This window comes from Equus przewalskii, chromosome 29, assembly GCF_037783145.1.
Source record: "Equus przewalskii isolate Varuska chromosome 29, EquPr2, whole genome shotgun sequence".
Classification (NCBI taxonomy): domain Eukaryota; kingdom Metazoa; phylum Chordata; class Mammalia; order Perissodactyla; family Equidae; genus Equus; species Equus przewalskii.
Window position 1 is genome coordinate 28,523,115 of NC_091859.1, and position 21,774 is coordinate 28,544,888.

The window sequence follows — 21,774 nt, forward strand, 5'->3', positions numbered from 1 at the left end:
GGAGAAACACATTTAAAATAAAAGAGTCGGCTTCTCTAAAACTCATTCCTGTCACCTCTAAGCCAAAGGGCCGTGATTTATCGTCTCAGGGTGGATGGAATGCATGCACAGATTTGGGTCTTTTTTTTTAATAATAAAAGAGTGAAAACTGTCATCTCTTAGATTTGCTCCCTCCCCAGCACATCTGCATGCAACCCATGAATAAATACGGCACTAGTAACATTTCTCAAGTGCTCATCGTGTGCGTCTTACTCGGTTGAGCGCTTTCCTTCATCAGCCTCTTTAGTGCTCACAAGAACTCGGTGAGCTGAGCGCTGTTATTCTCACTTTAAAGATGTGGAAGCTGAGGTCTAGAGAGGTGAGAGGCCAGAGCCCAAGTCACACCATTGGGGGAACAGGGGCTGGAATCCCTGACATGATGGCCCTGGTAGGTGTTGTCAGGCCCACTTTGCAGAGGGAGGAGACTGAGGTGCCGCCATGAAAGGGCCTGGAGTCTGGTGTCCTGGTTCTGGCCAATGGTCCGCCAGCAGTGGGAAGGTGGTAGAACTGGATGCCGTGTGCCTTGCCCTGACTTGTTCCAGGCCTCGAAGGCAAGGGCCTCCCTGAAGTGGGAAAGGGCACCGGGCAGCCTCAGCTGGAGAGAGGAGCTGGCAGCGGTCCCTGTGGCCACACCCTTTGGACGTTTCTAAAGCCCGGGCAAGGGCCGCCTCTGGCTCATCTACCCCCTTCTGTCAGCCCGTCGTTCCCAGGCCCTTCAGTACCCCCCGAGTCCCCCCAAAATCACCGGGGACACTTTTAAAAGGGCAGATTCCCGGGCCTCGAGATAGGCCTGTTGAATCAGGAGCTTGATCGTGGGACCCTGGGAATCTGCATTGACCTCACCCCGGGTGGTCCTGAGGGGCGTTCAGGTTTGGAGAACCACAGGTCTAGGCTTCAATCCTGAGACCCCCCCGCCCCAGAGGGGTGGAAATGGCTGTGGATTCACTCTGAGATTCCAGAAGGACCGTGGTTACTTTGGCCAGGGGAGAGGCCGTGATATCAGCCCCAGACATTTTGGGGATGTGCTGGAAATAGCTCACCGGCGGAGCATTTCTATTTTTGCGTCTGTGGGATTAGGCCTGTCTGGGGGCTGCAGCCTAACATTTTTTGGGGGGTATCTTTTAAAAAAAATGGTGGCAAAATATATATAATATAAAATTTACCATTTTAACCATTTTTAGGTGGCCCAGTTCAGTGGCAGTAAGCACACTCATGTAGTTGTGCATGCAGCCCAATCTAGAGGGCTCCTTTTGGAACGCTCTAGGAAGGAAGGGCTGTGCACACATTAGGTGCTTAATAACTGCTTTCAGATGCCAGTGGAGCGGTGGGGATTATTGGGGTGATGGGTTTGTTATCATGCATTAAGTAAGCATCCTCGTTTCTGACTTTCTTATGAGCACCTTAACCTCTGTCTGCGATGCTGATGGAGGAGACGCTGGGGACTTATGTTTAAAGCTCCATTTCTATTTCGGGGCCAGGCAGGATGATGAGTTCATTGTCTGGTCAATGCCAAGGGCAACTTCCCCTGCCTCTCCCAGGGCCCCCTGCAGAATAGAGGATATCTCTGTCAAAAATCCAAGTTTCCCTCCTCTGTGGAGACGGTAAGAGGCAACCCACGGTCATGACGGGGACTCGGGTTTCAAACGCTGCTGACTCAAGACCGGTCTGGTGGAGAACGGAACAAATGGGCCTTTTTCTATTTAAGAGGAGGTTTTTTTTACTGCATGTCAACAAAAGATCTGTAGATAATCTTGTTGAACGTTTCACACTGCTGACTTCATAAGTGTAAGAGCACTCATGACCCATTTACATTTTTCGGTGCATTTGGGTTTATTTCTGTGGTTACCGTGCCCTGAGGAGGCTACAAAAGCTGGCCTGTTTGGTGGCGGAGCACACTGCCAGCAGAATTTTGGAGAGCGTCACAGCCCTGGAGGGAGGGCCCGGAATCAGCCGGTGGACTGAGTGACAGAAGTGTTGCCTTTTGCAGCTGGAAGGGATCTCAAATAGAGTAACCCCCCTTATTTAAGGATGAGGATATTGAGACCCAGAAGTGCAGTGGGTCTTTACCCAAGGTCACTGCTAGTTAGGAACTCAGTCCAACACCAGCTTCCTGGCCTCCAGCCCACTGACTTTCCACTGCATCACACCTTCCTGGTCCTTGAACTCAGGCTTCCGTCGACTAGATCGCTTGCGATATATTAAACCTAAAGATAAGTTTTCCTGAATCCAGAGGTCTTTCCAAATTCATGTATATATTTTGTGACTTCTCCATTTTTCTTTTCGTGTATTTGGGTAGAATAGATCTTTGCTTCTGGGCAATCTTTGCTTCTAGACCTTTCTATTAGAGTTTCTTTCCTAAGATCGTTGTCTTCCTGATGACGTGTTTGGAACCCCCTGCCTGCGTGCTGATGGCAGCCCCGGGTACGTTGACTCTTTCTCCAGGATGGCAGCACAGCCGGTTGAAAAGTGGAAAATTGAGTCATCAGCCCTCTGGCGTGGCTTCTCCTCTCCCAGAGTTCTGAAGTCCTGTCTGATATTATTTAGTCAGTGTCTCTTCAGTCTGGGGAGTGATTCAGATGGAAGCTACAGGAAAGACTCAGCAGAGCACTCTGTGATAGGGGTTCTTGAGGAGGCCATGAAACTGGCTGTGCTACTTGGAGACAGATCACCGGGTGAACATGAGCCAGAGCTCTCACATTCCAGAGCAAAAACTAGGAAGGTTCTGGGCTCTTGTGATGGACAGTCGTGTCAGCTGCAAAGTCGGATTAATTAACTGACGAAGTACTAAATGTTTATTGAGGACTTACTTTGTGCTGGCCCCATTCAACATAGGAGACACAAAGGGAAGTTAACACAGATGCTGACATAAAGAAGCAGCAATGAGTCGGTGCCCAGGTGCCTATTATGGGACTTCCTTCCGTGCTTCTGTTTCCTTGTTACCCTTAAAGAATCAGAGGAAGATGCTAGAAGGAGAACGGAGGCACTGCCGACCCTTGACGTCCAGTGAGGGCTACGTGTGTTCTACTTTACCTCCTCCGTGTTCCCGGTACAGTGTGGCGGCTCAGTGAATATTGTTTTCAATGCACAACCCCTCTTTCTTTTTAACTTTCATATGGGAGGCAGCTGTTGTGAACATGGGTCTGATTCACCTGGGTTCGGGTCTCTGCTACAGCACTTAGCTCTGTGCCCTTGGGCAAGTCTCTTACGCCCCTGAGCCTCCATTTCCTCAACAATGGAATGGACACCCAAGGATTCATCTTGTGATCATGGGTGGCCACTTAACCTCTCTGACCTTGGATTTCTCATCTTTAAAATGAGAGGGAATGAGGATGAGTGTGGAAGGCCCATTGGAACAGGCAGACAGCTAAACAGATATTTGGGAATGGGCTATTCCTGTTTTTCTTGAATGAAGTTTCAAGAGAATAAATATATTCCACTGTGGGTAACTTCCAGTTGCCAGTGTGTGGGTATGTACCCTGGGCTGCATCCTGTGGACTCCCAGCTCTGATTCTGCTGTCTGTCTGCAGCCAGCTGTGCTCATGAGCTGCAAGGTAATTTGAATAACTCTTTAGGCCAAACACGATTGCAGATAAAAGTTCAATGTTTAAAGATCCTGTTTCGCAGTACCCAGCTGACCGGAAGCGATGTTTTGGATTCCGCGTGGCCTGGCTCACACACTCTCTACGAGCACTGATAGTCAAGAGGCACACGGAACTGTTATTTGTAATCAAAGACCACAGACAGTGGTCACAAAGACCAGCCCCAAGTAACCAGTCCCTTTTACTTCCCATAGCCATTTGACGAAAAAGGTCTGAATTTGGAATCAAACCATTCGGTTATTTCATTAGAAGATTGAAGCCAGAAATCGTTTGTGACTTTCCCCCCATACGTTATGGATTTGGGGGATAAAATATCTTTTGCAGTTTCTGTTAACAAGAAGGAAGATCCCAGGCTTACGCCAGAGTATAAAAGAAAATTGAAACTAAAGATCAGTTTTTGGATTTGACTAAAGTTTCTAGTATGTTCAGCTGCAGTAAAGCCAAAAGCTTTGGCTGTATGCACAGGCTGATATAGTAAAGTTTAGGACATTAAAAAAAAGGTTAATTAGGTCAGTTGGATTAGACATTAGGCTACCTGTTTCCAAATACTATAAGACTCAATTTCTTATTTCCAGGACATCCATCAGCCTTTTCCAACCTCTTATAGACGGATGCTTCCTGCGTCCTCACTCTTCTGGACGTTGGATCCTGCTCCCAGGGTTGTTGACTTCCTTCACCTCCTGCTGGAGGAACCACCTCAAACTTGGCCAGGGGGCCAAGGAAGTCATGGTGATCTGTTAATATTTTTGAGATATTAGCACTATCGATGTCTATATCTATCTATCTGTAGATGATGCAAGCGTAACCATGTCAACTGTTTAACAGAGTTTTATAGGAGAAAAGCTTGATCATTGAGAAAATTCTACCCGTTTGTTCTTGATGTTGTAGTTATTGAAATTTTGAGAAAGCTGGTTAATTTTGATTTGGTGGCCAAACAAACCTTGGAGAGGTACTAGAAATCATTGATGTATAAAATAAAAAAAATTTAAAACTTCAAAAAATAAATAAATATAATTAAAAAAATTTAAAAGTTAAAAAAAGAAGAAATCATTGATGTAGAGGAACACTGGCGGGGATTTCTGGCCTCGACAAGAGCTGGGGTGGTTATTCAGAAGAGGGTCCGGTGATGGAGGGTCTTTCTTGATCCTGCTGAAGACCCACTGTCCCGGTGTGCCCTGACACTCACTCAGGGGGTGGGGTGGCTTCCGCTGCTGTTCAGGACACCCGGGCAGGGACCTTGGTGTTGTGATGAGTGGCTGGGGCGCAGGGCTGTCTCCGGGGGCCGGTTATCCTGGAGCCGCCTGCCTGCCGGCCCCTGAGCCAGCCCTCTCTCTGGGGTCACCCTCAGAGGCTACAGGGCATTTTGATGCTGGGGCACTTTGCCATCTGGACTTGACAGTTGTCTTGGCTCGGAAAACAAAACATTAAACCTGCGGCAGATTGAGAGACAGAGGGACGGAGGGAGAGAGACAGAGGAGAAGCACACTCCTTCCAGGGTTTGGGCTTTGAGGTGAGGGATGGAGATGGGGGCAGGCCCACGGGTCTAGGAAGGGAGTCAGGGATGTCCATCATCCTCATTGTCGCTTCTCTGTTATCAGCTCTAAGAAGGCTGTGATTGTGAGATGCATCCTGATTTCAGAGAAGCTAAAAAACGTGAAAAGAGTATAAACAGTATGTGTACGTTAGAATCGTGGCTGGCAGTGTACTCGGTGCTTCAATTTCATGTAATCCTCTCAAATAACCTTTTGAGGCGAGTTCTCTCCTTATCCCCGTCTTACTGGTGAGAGAGCTGGGGCGCAGAGGGGTTCCAAGGCTCCCTCAGCTGGTTAGTGGAGGAGCCAGGCTTGAAGCAGTTCTGCCACCCTCAGGGCTCACCCTTCGTCACTTTGCTCTCCTCCCTGGTCATGAAGTCCGTGTTGTCGTCGCGTGTGTGTGTTTGAACGCTGTGATGTCAGCATTTTGACCCAGCTGTATCAGACAGATATGTTGACTCTGCCCCATTACTTTTACTAAGTAGCTTAAACCTCTTTTCCATGTTTTCACATAATTACTCTTACTAAGCGATGGACCCCGAGTTTTGTGAAATGCTGCTTTCTGTGTGTTTTCGTGTCTGCTCTGCTCCCGCTCCTCTTCTATGTCAGGTAGATCTCTATTGATAACACTCAGAGATAATAAACGTTTACCTGCTCTATCCGTCTAGAGAATCTGTCAGTTACTAGCTGTGTGACTTTGGCAGATACCTCCCTGAACTTGTTTCCTCATCTGTAAAATGGGAATGATAACACACATGTTTTGGGATGGGAGCAAGGAAAGAAAGGTTAAATAACACTTGCATAAATGAGTGTCTGACATTCAGCTTGGCATATAGTAGGGACTCAAAATATCTTGTGCTTATTCCTGTCCCCCTCCTCCCCGGGTCACCTGCATAGTAGGTGGCAGCAAGCCTGGAACCAGAACCCTTTCCAACACACCTGGCCACTGCTCATAGATACAGACAAGCGAGCGTTCTCGCATCCTCTTGTAGCTGTAACCATTTGCAGACACCTTCTCATTGTTTTACAGCTTTTTAATGTGCCTGCGCAAATGGACCCTGCCTGGCTGGCTTTGAAGGAATTTCAAGATCTAAGCCCAGCCTGACACGTGTGCCGCAGCCCCAGAGCCGTCCCTTCCTCCTTATCATGGCAATGAGGATCTTGTGCACAACTTTCTTACCTTGTGGAGGAAGACGGGACTCTGTCTTGCCTTATTGTCATAAGGCTTTTTTTTTTTAGGGAAAAAGTTTCAAAATGCTAAACATTTCCCTGGCGATAATCACCTCAGTAGCCTTGGTCCTTTTTTGGGTTCATTCCCCTCCCATTGCCTGTGTTCAGAGGGCCTACGGAGCTAGCGTCAGCAGCGAGGGTCAGCGTTGCATCTTAGATTCACTCGAAGGCAAGGAGGGAGCGGGGGAGATGGGGAGCGTGGGCACGCTTAGTAGGCTACAGCTGCAGGGGGCTTTCCTTCTGACACATTTCAAGAAGAATAGCATTTGGGGTGCAGCATAGCTTCCCCCCAAGTCTGAGTGTACCTTCTCTGCCCCCTCCCCAGCCTCCCCCCTCATCCACTTTTGGATCTTCTTCAGCGTCTGCTTTTACCCACCTCACCCCTGCACCACTTCATCATGGCAGCAACTTAAGTTATACCTAAGCAGCTCATAGTCCTGAGACGCGCAAAAATTAAGTGCCCTCATTGTGCTCTCATTTTCCGAAGATCTATTGGGGAAAAATATCCACATCAGCGGCTACAGATGAGTTTGGGGTCTTCTTTGGGAAAATTCCAACTCTGTTTAGACCTGCCCTGGCTTTCAGTAGCATCTTTAACATTTAGAGTTGCTTAGGATCTGGATTATATTGAAGTCATCGTTTTTAGCTGGGAAAAATATATACAACGTGGAAGAAAGCATAAAAGCCATCCTAACAATTGTTTTCATTTTTATTTGTTGTCATTTCTGTGTCTATATATTTACAGAGCTCAGATCTTGATCTTCCCAGTGTTTTGAATTCTGATGCTTGAACTTAAGCTCCGTTTCCATGTCTTCACATTACTTTTAATATCAGTGTCATTTTTTGAGTAGTTCATATACTGTGATTTATTAGTGATGTACCTAAGTGAACTATGATTTATGAAATGGTGCTTCTAATCTCGGACATTTTAGAGTGTTTACAATTTTTGGCTATTGGAAGGGAAACATTATGGTAAACATGTTTGCGCATAAATCTTTTAGCTTCTGTTGAATTACTCCCTCGGTGTAATTTCCCAAGAGAGAAATCGCTGTCTTTGAAGGCTGTAAACATCTTCACGGCTCCAGTGATCCAGTGCGTACGGGGAGATTTTTAAAATCCGTGTTCTCTGTTAAAATCTTGTGCCAGACAAACATCAGAAGGAAATAATACAAATGAACAATTAAAAAGATAATTCCCATCTTTAACTCATCTAGACATACAGAGATGAAAATATGAGTTTGGGTAGATGGGTGGCTGGGTGCCTTAGAAGCTTCCAGCTCTTTATTACTGTGAGCCTGTCTTTGGCTGTGGGAGATAATCTCTTTCTAGCTGTCTCTCTAGATCCTCATTCTCTTGCTTCTGGAGAAAAGGTACACACACCCTCTGTGCAGCAGGCCCGCGTCAGCAATTTGTAGCTGTCTCACCATCGTCTTGAGCGAAGTCAAATGGTTAGACTCCATGGTCCACCACCAACTCCTCTGTCCATTAAGTGTCTGATAGTTCTGCTCTAATTCGTGAAATAATTTAGTATCCACAGATTAATGTGTATATGTCATAACAGGGCGATTTTCGGTTGGAATAGAGGATATTGAGGCGCTTTCTTGGGGAATAATTAGAAAAAGATGGTACTGGCCATCAGGAATGCTAGCTAATTATAACTCATCGAGCCCTTAGCTTCTGCCAGGTGCTGCTCCAAAACCTGACCCGGATTAATTTCTTTAGTCCTCACACCATCCCTACTAAGTGAGCATATTGTGATCCCCATTTTACAGAGAGGTAACCGAGGCCAAGAGGTTGGGTTTATGTCCTGAGGTCACACAGGACATAAATCCGTGTGTGTGAGTTTCCTAGATCTGCCATAATAAAGAACTACCAACTGGGTGATTTAAAACAACAGAAATGTATTCTCTCACAGTCCTGGAGGCCAGAAGTCTGAAATCCAGGTGTCGCCTGGGCTGTGCTCCCTCTGCAGGCTCTGGGGACCAGTCCTTCCCGGCCTCTTTCTAGCTTCTGGGGCTCCGTGGCCATCCTCGGTGTTTCTTGGCGTGTAGCTGCGTCGCTCCAGTCTCTGCCTCCATCTTCACGTGGGCGTCTTCCCTGTGGCTCTCTGTGTCCTCTCCTCTTTTTCTAAGCACACAAGTCATCGGTTTTAGGGCCCACCCTAATCCAGTATGACTTCGTCTTAATTTAACTGATTACACCTGCAAAGACCCTATTTCCAAATAAGGTCACATTCGGAGGTTCTGAGTGGACGTGAGTGTAGAGGGGACGTGCTTCAGTCTGCTACACCATGGTCTTAGCCAGGACCCGTTTCTGCCTTCTAGGACAGGATGGGGGAAAGAGAACGAAAGCAGCAGCCTGGGCATGCTCCAGTTTTGCCCAGGTGGCCTTGAGGGAGAGGACGGACGGGCGCCAGTCCCCTTGGGGCCTTTGGAGAGGCTGTGTGGCCGGGAGGGAGTGGAGACCTGTGCAAGCGGTGGGGTTGCCTGGCACAGTCTTGCGTGCGTGTGAAATTGCCCTGCGCGGCGCCGAACGGCTTTCTGCACTCGAGGGGAGAGAGTAGCTTTGGGGTTAATGCCGCGCCATGCTTGAGTAGCTTAAATAAAGCTTACCTAAAATATTTCCCTTCTCAAGCAGCCGCAATCGTCGATGTCTCTGGAGCAGCGGGGGAACCCCAGAGGCAGGCATAAATGTCTCCAAGTCGTAAAATCAGACTTGGAGCTCCAGCCGCAGGGAAGAAAGTATTTTGGCATATTATCTGCATTGCTGCAAAATAAATTTATAAGCATTCCAAGGAAACTGCAGGGGAGAGGGTCGAAACTCTCCGGCAGGAAAGGAAGGGTAAGTGAAAATTAACTGTGCAATGCCCATAATTACGCCTTCAAGGTGTGTGGAATGTAATTAAGAGGATCGGGGCTGCCGATGCTGTCTCTCTTGTTTTATTTAAGTGAACATAAAATGTACTTTAGAAGGGCTTTCCTATGTTCACTGCCAATTCCGATTCCTTGAACTGTGTTTCCCACCCCCCGCTCATATGTTTCTCCACAGTGAAATCCTTCCACCGCTGGAGGGGTTTTCAGGAACAGAATTTGTGCCGAGGTTTTGAGTCGGGGCTGGTTCTCTTCCTCCCGGGGCCTCAGACCCCCGCCCTCAGACCAGCCTGAAGGTGCCAGTTCCTGTTAATTTCTCTGTTAACGCGAGCATTTGCATGTCATGGAGGGTGACACTGTGTACAAAAAAAGCTTCTAAAAAAGCTAAAGCTACAAATCTAGGAAGCTAGCCTTTGAATGAAGCATCCTCCCGTCTACTCATAATCTAGTAAATTTTAAGTTACTTTTAGGACATCCTTTGGTTAATATTTGACTCCCTAACAAATTTAGCCTTCTTTTAACATTTTAAATTGCACGTAAAATTTAATATATTTAATGTCCTTTTTGAGTACTTCAGTTGCCTGATTAACAAATACTTAAATAATAAATCTAATACCTCGAACTTAGAAATAGAGTGAATCTTAAGTTTCTTAAATGCTCCAATATTGTTTGTAAACTTAGAAGATTTCAACTTAAAATCTCAAATCAAATAAATTGTTCAATGAAATCTTTCATGTTGGTATTGCAAGCTAGATCTCCTACTCAAATAGTCTTGAAAATAGTAATCGTATGGCTTTTCTTCTTAAACAATTCTGTACTTATTTTAAAAAATAGCCTTATTGAGATGTGATTTACATATAAAACTCACCTATTTTGAGGGTAGGGCTCCATGAATTTGAGTATGTCCGCAAAATTATACAAGCATCGCCACAAGCTAATTTTAGAACATTTCCATCATGCTAAAAAGAACCTTTGTGTGTGTTTACCATCACTTGCCATTCCCACCCCCGGCCTTAGGCAGCCACTAGTCTACTTTCTGTGTCTATAAATTGGCCTATTTTGGACACTTTCTGTATTTAATTTGAAATCATGCTACGATTTTAAGGAAACAATTTTGCCATCTCAAACAATTGTGGAGTGACCTTCTCAAGCCACTTTTTGGGCTACCACCTGAACTTTCTTCATGAGTTGACCCCTAGCTGGGGAACTAAGCTCTGCCTCTGAGTGGGGGCTCTTGCAGCCCAGGACCCAGACTCTGGTCACTTGCGACTTAATTCAAACGTCTCTCCACAGAAGACCCAGCCCCCCCTGGTGGCTTCCTTCCACTCTGATTCTTTGCCTGTCCGCTGGGCTCTCTGCAGTAAGACCTAGCTATAGTGAGAGCTGACTGAAGACCCTCAGGGAGGTGTCTGGGTCCAAGGCCAGGGTTCTGAGGTCATGCTCATACAGCCGTGCTCCTGTGACCACCTACTGTCCTCACAGAGCGCACTCGGAGGCCAGCAGCCAGGGCACTAACCCAGCCGCCTCTGGGCCCTGCCTTGGGTTCACGCTCCGCGTTCCAGCAAGCGAGGACTCACCCAGATATTTATACACCCATGTTCACAGCAGCACTATTCACAAGAACCAAAAGGAGGAAACAACCCTCATGCCCATCGACGGATGACTGGATAAGTAAAATGTGGTCTATGCATTCAATTCAGCTATTATTGAGCCTTGAAAAGGAAGGAGATTCTGACACATGCTACAACACGGGTGAAGCTTGAAGACATTCTGCTGAGTGAAATAAGCCAGACACAGAAGGACAAATATCGTAAGATTCCACTTCTATCAAATACCCAGAATAGTCACGTGCTTAGAGACAGAACGTAGAATGGTGGTTGCCAGGGGCTAGAGGGAGAGCGGCAAAGGGTTAGTGTTCAGTGGGTGCAGAGTGTCAGTTTGGGATGATCCAAATAGTTCTGGAGGTGGATGGTGGTGATGGTTGCACAGCACTATGCATGTACTTAATGCCACTGCATTGTACACCTACAAATGGTTAAACTGGTAAATATGTATATTTTACTATAATTTTAAAAAAATAAGCAAAACCCCACTTGTGTTATTCTCTGTCTTGAAGATCTTATTCAAAGCTTCATCTCAACTACAGGCTCAGATGACTGCTTTCCCAGTCTGGCCCCAGATCCTTTTTGGAGTGAGTTAAGGTGTCGATAAAGAAAGGAAGACAGCTTCTTCTAGCCGGCACACCCTTTGCAGCTCGGTTCCCCCCAACACTTGTTAGGACTTTCCCTGTGACACCGCCCACCTGGTCCCCTGGACTCGCTGGCCCCAGCTGGAGTGAGTTTCTCCCTTTCCTCTTCTCCAGATTGTCCTGCGTGTGCATCATCTGTGTACCCACTGGTTTCTCCTGCCTGGCTGGTCCGGGGTCTCCAAACCCTTTCTGAGACGCAAATCCCATGGGATGCTCGTTCAACTCTTGGCTTCCCAGGCCCCTCTCTGGGACGTCTGATGCAAAGGGGCTGGGAATGTATGTTTCTTTATAAGTATCTTGGGTGACTCTTATGAGGAAAGTTTAGAAGACATTGGATGGGTAACTGTGTTTCAAAAATGGTCTAGTTTCCAACTTTTGGGGAAAAGAGCTCTGATTCATTCATTCACTCATTCGTTCATTCATTCAGGCCCTGAATTTGGACCGTCTTTTAGGTACTGAAGGTATCCTGGTAGACAGGACAATCCAAGTCCCTTCTCTCAGGGAGCTTACGGTCTCATAGAAGCGATGGACAGTGGCCAGTAAAGCATTTAACAGAAAAAGTCAGGAGATGATAAATGCCTTGAAGAAGAATAAAACAAAGCAGGCGAGAGACAGACAGTGAGAAAGGGAAGACAGACTATGTTAGCTAGCATGGTCAGGGGTGGCCTCTCCAGGGAGCTGATAGTGAGGTGAGAGAACACAGTCAAGAAGAAAGCACTTATAGTGGTATCAGGGAAGAGTATTCCAGGTTGATGGACCTGCAAGTGCAAAGGCCCTGAGGCCACTGCTTGGCATTTTTGAGGAACAGGAAGAGGTGGGGTAAAAGGCAAGTAGGAACTAGGTCATGTGGGGCCTCTGAGGCCATAGAAAGGACTTTGGATTTTGTTCTAAGATGGTGAGAGGTCTTTGGAGCAGGGTGGAAGTTGTGATCTGATTTATATTTTTAGAAGATTATTCTGGCTGCTGATAGAGAATAGATTAGGGAGGCCGAGATGGCAGCAGGGAGACCAGCTACAGGGTTTTTGTGTTAGTCCCAGGGGAGGTGATGGTAGCTTGCTTGGGCCAGGGTGGTAAGTGAGGAGATGAGCTGATGGGGGGGGTATGGCAGGTGAGAGAGGGGACTCAAGAATGACTCCTGGCTGTTTGGTCTGCCCAGCTGGGTGCCTCGTGGTGTTTACTATGATGGGGAACACTGGGGAGGGGCGTTTTAGGGGTGGATGTTGTGAGTTCTCTCATCAGTATTTAATGAATTCAGCTCGTAAACAAACTCAAGTTGAACCTAAATGAACACTCTTGTCCCTGACTTGACTCTTTCAAGATGTCTAAGCGAGGGGCTTTTAAACCATGTGTCACGACCCATTGGTGAGTTGTAAAATCAATTTAGTGAGCTGTACTAGTATTAAAAATATATGTAAGAGAACAGAAAATATCGGTTTATCACAAGTAAACTGGGAACAAAAGGAGAAAGGGACAAAGACGGGAGTCAGGAGACCCGTGTTCCAGCCGCGGCTCTGCCTCTGGTGGCTGTGTGACGTTGACGAGTCACTTATGCTCCTGGACGTCCATTTCTTCACCCGTAAAATGGGGCTGGGGACCAGGTGGGTTCAACCGGATTGGGGTTTCTTAACCTTTTAAAGCCCGGCTCTTCCTCTCTCTTCCCTCCTCTCCGTTTCTCTCCCTTCACCTCTTCCGTGTTCTCTCAGTGGGCGGACTGCAAACTCTCCTGGCCAGGAACGTCACTTTTGAGTTTTGCATCCTGCCCTTTCTCTCGCTCAATCGGAACCAATTCTGAGGGTCCTTTTCCTCAACTGTGTACGGTAGTACCCCCTTATCCTTGGTTTCGCTTTTTGTGGTTTCAGTTACTCGGGTCATCCGCTGTCCAAAATATTAAATGAAAAATTCCAGGGCCTGGCCTGGTGGTGTAGTGGTTAAGTTCACACGCTCCACTTCGGTGGCCCAAGGTTTGCCTGTTCAGATCCCGGGTGTGGACATGGCACTGCTTATCAAGCCGTGCTGTGGCAGGCGTCCCACATATAAAGTAGAGGAAGACGAGCACAGATGTTAGCTCAGGGTCAGTCTTCCTCAGCAAAAAGAGGAGGATTGGCAGCAGTTAGCTCAAGGCTAATCTTCCTCAAAAAAAAAAAAAAGCCATTGGACTTGGTCTCTGAATGCCCTTCTTGTCCTAGATGTGCCTGATGCTGTGCTAACCTGTTTGATTGACAGCTGGTTGAGACAGGCGCAGGCACCTCGTGCGTTTTGCAAGTCGGTACAACCCTCTGCTCTGGGCACATTCTTGCAGATGGGCCAGAATCATCTAGAAGAGGGAGTGGGTTGACTGCCAAGGCCGTTGGTTTTGGTGAGTGTACCTGATGGCCCAGTTCTTCTCCTGGCAGGTCACTGTTGTGATGTGCACAGTATATTCTTCAAAGTCGAGTGTCAGAGTCCCTCGGGATGCTTCCTTTGGCAGTAAATCTCCTGGCTCTTAGATGAAGCTGTGTCTTTTCCCTTCCCGAGTTATACCAAGTGCATTCACCTAATTCTTAGATTTATACCTTGACCTTCATCTGCCAAAAGTTTAATTCACTTTAGTTTCACAACCACCTCCAGAGGCTGGGCGTCAGGAGCTTTGAGGCACTGACAGCAGGAGAGGAGACTGACATGGGGGTTAGCTATAATAAGGGTTCAGATTGTTCCCAAATCAAGTCAAACCCCAAATCCCTCAGTATTTTTAGTGGCTGCTTGTCGAGGCTCCAATAAGGAGAAACAGATCTGGACGTGGTTTTGAATGGCTCCCGGCCGCCCCTGCTGGGGGGACTGTGAGAACGAATAGGAGGCTGGGAGATGCAGGTTCGATGGTGGGCTTACTGATGGCTTGGGCCGAACTGGCTCCTGGCTCAGGGTTTGGGCTCCTGTGAACAGGAGTGTGCTGACTATCTGTGAAGCCCCCGCGGGCCCTGGTTGGTGGGAAGACCCTGGGTCAGCATTCAGGACTGCCTTTTGCTTGCTCTCTTCTGGTTCCGAGCCTCTGTCAACTGTAACCCGCCTCATTTCAGAGGAATGGAGGCAAGCGTGCAAGGTTCGGATCCCACTCTGCTACACACTAGCTGTGTCTTCAGGTAAATTCTTCCACCTCTCTGAGCCTCAGTTTCCTTGTCTTTAGAATGAATAGGCGTGATGCCACTGACCTCCAGGAGCTGTGAGGAAGAGAGGAGAGACAGTAAGAAGGGCTAACGTCGACTGAGTGCTGGTAGAACCCCTCGAAGGCACGTCACAGGTCCTCAGGATTGTATCCTAGGCATTTTCTTGATGTTTTTGTTTGTTTAACTCCTGTGACTAAGAAGGCCAATGAAAGAATTTTGAGGAAGTGTGTTAGCAAAGAACATGGCAACTTCTCTTCTTTGTTCTTTTGCTGTGAGTAGGTGGTTTGGCCTAATTGCCGTTAGCAGAAAAAATGTCTTTGGCTGAACTCTCAGGTCACTTGACACATGTGCTGAGTACCAGCTATGCACTAAGCGCTTAGGCAGAGGGCAGACAAGACCGGCGTGGGGCTTCACTGCTGGGGACCTGGAGCCGGAGGGGACAAGCTGGCCCTGCTCTCTCATCCCTGCTGTGGGGGGAGAGCCATTCTGTCCCCTCCCTTGGCCCGGTTTTCTCCTCTGAAAATGAATGAGAGTGGTCACATGGGGGCTCAGAACCCCTCAGACTCAACACGAGTTTTGTTTTGTTTTGTTTTTTTCTCCCCAAACCCCAGTACATGGTTGTATATCCTAGTTGTAGGTCGTTCTGGTTCTTCTCTGTGGGATGCCGCCACAGCATGGCCCGTAGGTCCACACCAGGATCCGAACCAGCAAACCCCAGGTCCCTGAACCAGAACGTGCAAACTCAACCACTTGGCCACTGGGCCGGCCCCAACACATGAGTTTTGATTCTTAATTCTTTGCTAGGCAGGAGCCAACCAGGAATGCCAAAACCTGGACCCACCTGGACACGTAAATGTGCCGAGCACACCCTGGATTCCAAGCACCTCAGACTCCTTGAGATAAAACTGAATCTCACAGAGACTCAGACTTCTGAGTGTTAAAAAAAAAATTTTTTTAACAGACCGTAGTGTTTATGAGGACTTACTGACCTCTCGACTTTATGGGAACTGCTTAGGGCTGAGCCGATCCTAAGCCACATTGTGACGGGAAGGCGCCCTGGAGCTCATTGCTCTCTCCCGCCCCTCCCCACCTTCCCTTTGCTTTGCTCTGCCTGCGTCCTCTCTCCTCCAGCTCTGAGCATCCTGCCAGAGATCCAGCCAGCACATCTAATTCAGGTTCTAGCGTTTGTGAGTGACTCAAAGGGAGTTTCTTCCTTTGCATTTTAAGAGGAGAGGGGAGCTCCAGAGCGATGCCGAACTCAATGGAACATGAGTAAGCCCTGGAGGCGAGGTTCCCAGTGCATCTGGTAGAGGACCGGGTTCTCCCCCGCTGGGATCTCCTAACCCTGACTCTCCCGATGGAACCTCAGGCCCTGGGGCAGGGACAAGAGGGTTTGTTCCCCAGATCTGCCCCTGTGGCCCATGCCCCACCAGAGCAAGAGACCACCAATTTTGCTTCCATGTAAGAGTTTTTTGGGGAAGGAGCGGTCCCTATTTTTGCATTATTAATATTATTACTAGTTATTATTTGTAGATGGTATTTTTCCATTTGAAAAACCTCTTCATCCCAACCTGGAAACCGGTATTTGGGAGTGGATTGAAAACTGGGAAGAAATTGATGGGACGTCTGTTTCACAGCCAACTAGAGCTTTTTCTTTCATAACCTCTTGGCCCCACACTCTTCCCTGCCTCCTTCCCCCATTACCGCTTAACTGCCACCCAGATCCTCTGCGCCCCGTTCCTGCCTCTTCCCCCTGACTCCCCCCTCCCTGCAGCACTTCTCCAGGGGGACTGCCCACTGCCCTGTGCTTAGAAATTGGGAACTTAGAGGTCTCCTGGTTTCCCCTCTTCACCTGAGCAAGGAGAAATCTGAGGCCCAGGGAGCCTTCAAAGTGAGGCTCCTCGTTTGGTGGCAGAGCTAGGGGATAGGCTCCAGGCCTGTGACTCTGCCCATGGAGGGTTCGGGTGCCATATGCATAGCAGGCTATTTTACACGTTCATTTACTTCCCACAACCACCCTGGGATCTAGGGGTGATTACTGCATTTTATAGATGAGTTTCAGAGAGTAGGCAGTTGACTGAAGGTCGCCAGGCCGGTTAATAGTGAAACCACGATTTGAACCCAAAGGGTGCTGCTGAGTGACCAGCTTGTCCCAGTGTGCCTGCGACCTTCCTGGTTTTAGCATGGAAAAAAGTCCTGAGTCCCAGGCAGGTGGTCACTAGTCTGAGCGCGGTGGCTTCCGAAGGGGGTGGGGGCGAGCTGTGACATAGTGTCCTTCCAGGGCAGGCTGTGGGTTGCAAGGCAGAACGGCCCTGTCTTTACAGGAATGGCTCCCTGCGAGGGAGCTGGGTCTGCTCGACCTTCTTCTGACTGGAGGAGGTTGACTGAGACACTGTCCCATTCCATTGGCTTTTGCCATGGGGACCGGACTGTACTCCACTCGGGGCCAAGCATGACTTCATGCGTTTGGGGAAGACGTCTCTGTAATCGCATTGCCGCTCTGCACGCTCGCAGCGTAGGGTAGAGGAGGCCTGGTGCCCATGCTGTTCACAGATCCGTTCGCAAAGTGTCTGGAGTCAGCCGCGCACGTTAGAGCTATTTTGCCAGCGGGAGGAGTAGAGACGCGTTTGGGCCTGGGTGATTAGTCCAGAAGCGCTTCTCTTTGAATGTTTCGGCAAGAGAGAGCACTGATTTTTATATGGGAGCTCTAAGTGTAAAAGCATCCTTTACCGCCTTTACAGACAGCACGGTAAAGTGGCAAAGACCACTGGTTCCTGAAACAGACAACCCTGCATTTGAATTTGTTTCTTACTCTGCCATTTGCTGGCTGTGTGATCTTGGGCAAGTTACCTAATCTCTCTGGGCTTCAGTTTTCTCAACTGTAAAATGGGAATAAATGATATTATTAGTCTTCATTGTTTCTAACTTATAGGGTTTTTATGAGAATTAAATGAAGCATTGTGAGAAAGTCTTAGCATTATCTCAGGCATCAGGCCCCTGGTAAATTCTCAATAAATGGTAGTTCTCATGATTATCATTGTTAAGTATGGCTGTATTTTATACGACCTGAGTTCCAGCCCTGGCTGTGCTGCTGACTACCCTGGGGACCTTGGGCAAGTACTTCAGCTCTCTGAGTTTCTTCTGTAAATTGAAGGAGCTGGACTGTAATCCCAGAGAATTCCAAATGTCTTTGGTTTTGTGAAATGCATCAAAGGCAGGTTCCCACCCAGGGCCCCACAGCATATCAGTTTTATTTCAGAATTAACAATCCGGCAGCTTCTCCCTCCTGCCCCAACAGCCCTGGCGGTGTCCCAGGGAGCCACTTGGAGAGGGAGATGGGCTCCCCTCCATTGTCGAGACCTGACTTTCCATCACCTGCCCTCAGCTCACCGGGAGTGGAGCATCTGCTTAAAAACAACGTGCTCTTCATAGTGAAACAAACATACGTGGCTTGATTTTAATTTTAGCTTCATTTGTGTATCTTGGAATATACAGAACTGTTCCCGGGGCCAGGAAATCATACTGGAAATTGAGTTGATTAGATTCTTACAAAACGGTCTTGAATTTCATGGACTTGAGTTTAGAAAGGAGACAAGTGTTGCAGCTACATAAAACTCTGGTGGTGGGTGGACAGCGGAAGGCCACCGTTAGATGTCCTCAGGGATTCCTTTCTAAGGGCTTTTGATCATCAGATCTTTCATTTTCAAAGGAAAAAATAACAGCAGCCTGATGCTCCTGGCCGTTTCCTCCATATAGAGCAGGAAGCAACCTGTTCCATGCGTGTAAAGAAAGCCTTAAATCCTAGATCATTCGTACCCCTCCTTGAGTACCTACTGTGTGCCAAGCACCAGAGAAACTACGTGAATAAGACGGAGAGGGTGTATATCCTCATACCTGATGTCTGGCATATCTTAGGAGCTTGATAAAGATTTGTCGAATAAGTACATGAATGAGTGTAATAACCGTTAGTTCATAGTTTGGCCCTCACATCATTTTAATGAATCCTATAATATTGGACTACATTGTGTATCGCTTGTCCTAGAAGTGGCCAGACAACCAGGGCTTGGGCCCGGAGGAAACTATGGAGATCTTTGGTGGACTTGCCACTTGACCATTGGTCCAGCGTGGCAGCTGCGAGGTGGGCTGCCTGTGTCGGAATGCTGTCTTCACCTCTCACTTGTCGTGAGACCTGGGCGATTTACCTAACCCTGCTGAGCCTCAGGATGCCCATCTGTGAAGTGGGGACAGTAGCGGTACCCACCCCAGAGGACTGATGTGCAGATTAAACATGTGAACTGTGCTCTCTGAATGTAGGCTGCTCTCTGTGTGTGTCGGTTACTCACCTTTCTCTGGTGCCGCTCTTCCTGAGACACACACAGAATAAACCTTCTCACACCTAGGTGCGTAATTGCCGGCCCACCCTTTGTCTCCCAGGCATGTGGTAGGTTCTCATTATTCTCATTTGGATAGGAAGAGCCCAGAAGTCAGGTTTGAATCTCAGCTTGGGTACTTTCCACCCCGCAAGGCGTTGACCTTGGTCAAGTTCCTGAAATTAAGGGAGGCTCAGAGAGGTCGTCTGTAAAACGCAGGTACTTCCTTCGCTGTGTGAAGGATTATGCTTGGTCGAGCGCCTGGCACACAATGAGCTCTCCATAAATGGTGAGATTGTTGTCGTTCCCATAAAAAGCACACAAGGCCCCTTTGGCTTTTGTGGCCTGGGGTGCCAAAGCTGGTTCCTGTGGCGCCCAGGGAAGTCACAGGCGGGGCTGGAGGAGACCCTGAGGGCCGCCGGCCTTGGGAAGGGGTCCGTGTTGCAGGCCCCACATGGCCAAAGCATTTTAAAGGCCTTGTATTAGAAAAATAAACCAATTAAATAATACTGCCCCCCATAAAAGCTGACTTTTAATGGATTTCACGGCGGGTTTCACTGCGGCGGTCCCGCAGCCACAGGCCTGGGCGAGCCGCACGGCCGCCATGGGGAGACCTAATCATGCACGGCGTGGGCATAATTTTACAAGTTTTATGGCTGTTTTTCCTCCTCCGAAGTGTTGCTATGTCATTGTTCACCGAGGGCAACCTGCGTGCATTTAACAGTTTACCCCGTTTTTGGTGGAAATGAAAAATGAAGTAATAAATTAAAGAAAAACAACGTGGATTTTTTTTTCCCCTCTTCTCGAGGCAGCCGTGGAGGAACAAAGAACCAGTGTTTCTCCGCACAGCCTAATCAAACTCGAATGGCTTTTATGTGTGGACATTGGCCCCCGGATTGCCTCCTCCCCGGAGAGGGCTGCAGGGCGCCCAGGGTGTGCTTGGGGCTCTTACGGAGACCCTGGGAATACCTGGGGCCGCTCTCTGGGGCAGGGGTCGCAAACTACAGCCCGTGGGCCGCATCCGGCCCGCCGCCTGTTTCTGTAAATGGTTGGAAAAGAATCAGAAGAAGTCTATTTCCTGATATGTGAAAATTACACGGAATTCGCATTTCAGCGTCCACGGCTGAGGGTGTGTCGGCACACAGCCACGCCGTTCGGTTCTCCGTGGTCTGTGGCTGCTTCCACACTGCAGCCGCCACATTGAAGACTTGCAAAGGAGATGGACAGCCCCAGACCAAAAGACTGTCTGATCCTTCACAGGAAAAGTGTGCTGACCCTACTCTGGGAAGTAAAGAGAAGGAGAGAGAAAATGCAGCTTCTGGTTTCCTGGAATGGAGCGTTTACACTCAGGGTTTCCATGTGGCTCAAAGGGACAAGTCCGAGAAGCGTTGCCTGGCAAGGCGTAGATTCATCTGGAGACCTTCCAGAAGTAATCGGCTGCTTGTAGAGGTGGCTTCCTCGGTTTTCTGACCTCAGGTTGGCTTCTGAGCAGACGTACCTGGGTTTATCCCCTTCCAGCCAGCCCCCCCGTCTGTTGTGGCTGTGCGACTTTCCTGTCAATCCCCGAGTCCGGCTTGCAGTCTGGTAACTTCTCATCAGCTCACTTGATGGCTCAAGAATGGAGAAGTTCTCATGTCCCCTCCTAGGGCGGGGGGCAAGCGATTTTCGTCATAAATTATGTGCAAATCTAGTTAATGATCTCCAGTACCTTAAGAAATTTATAACAAACACTTTTTTGCTGGTACCCCATTTAAGCATTCTGCCTAGAGTAGTAACTCATTTAATCCTCACACCCAGCCCATGGAGTTAGATCCTCTTCTCATCTCCATTTTATAGGTGAAGAAACAGAGGCACAGAAAGGTTGGGTATCTTGCCTGAGGTCACACAGCTGGTATGGGGCAGCGCCAGGATCCAGACCTAGGCTGTCTGCTCCAGGGAGTGTCGTGCTGTCACTCTGCTCACTACGTGGGAGGTGAATTATTTAGGTTTGTGAAAAGATCTGCTCTCCTTGTTCCACCCATGCCCCTACCAAGTCATTCCACAAGAACACTGCCTCCCATGTGAGAAGAGAGTACTCGTTCATTCGTTCATTCATTCATTCATTCATTCCTTCATCCCGCCCTCCCTTCGACAAATAATTGTCAGCGGTGGCTGTGTGATGGACGCTGTGAGGGGCTGCACGGAGTGAGGGTTTTTGTGAACCAGAAGAATCGAAAAAGAAGGAATGCTTTCTGTTTAAGAACACTTCTTGGTGTCCTCAACCCAGTTGGGTTTTTGAGAAGTTGGCTTAATTCTCCCTCTTGTATTGGTTGTCAGTGCCATCTCTGTCTGTCTGGAAACACAGACCCTCATCCTTTCGGCCTCAAGCCGATATTCTCATTGAAAATAAGCTGATTTACAAGAGGCTCTGGGGGGACGGGCCTCTGACTCATCCTGCGGGGAAAACCGCCTGGGGAACGCTCTGCCAGGCTCTCAGGAGACCAGGGGCTCAGGCCGGGATCAAAGGTCGTTTAAGTGACAGGGGAGGGGAAGGCTGCGGCATTTTAAAGATTTTATTTTTTCCCTTTTTCTCCCCAAAGCCCCCCGGTACATAGTTGTATATTCTTTGTTGTGGGTCCTTCTAGTTGTGGCATGTGGGACGCTGCCTCAGCGTGGTCTGATGAGCAGTGCCATGTCCGCGCCCAGGATTCAAACCAACGAAACACTGGGCCGCCTGCAGTGGAGCGCGCGAACTTAACCACTCGGC

At 48.3% G+C, this 21,774-nt stretch overlaps 1 protein-coding gene across 2 annotated transcripts in view; it reads left to right on the plus strand.

The window, feature by feature from the left end:
- The window catches only part of CHST11 (carbohydrate sulfotransferase 11), a 256,373-nt gene that overhangs the window by 97,976 nt on the left and 136,623 nt on the right, over nucleotides 1-21,774 (plus strand). The window lies entirely within an intron of this gene.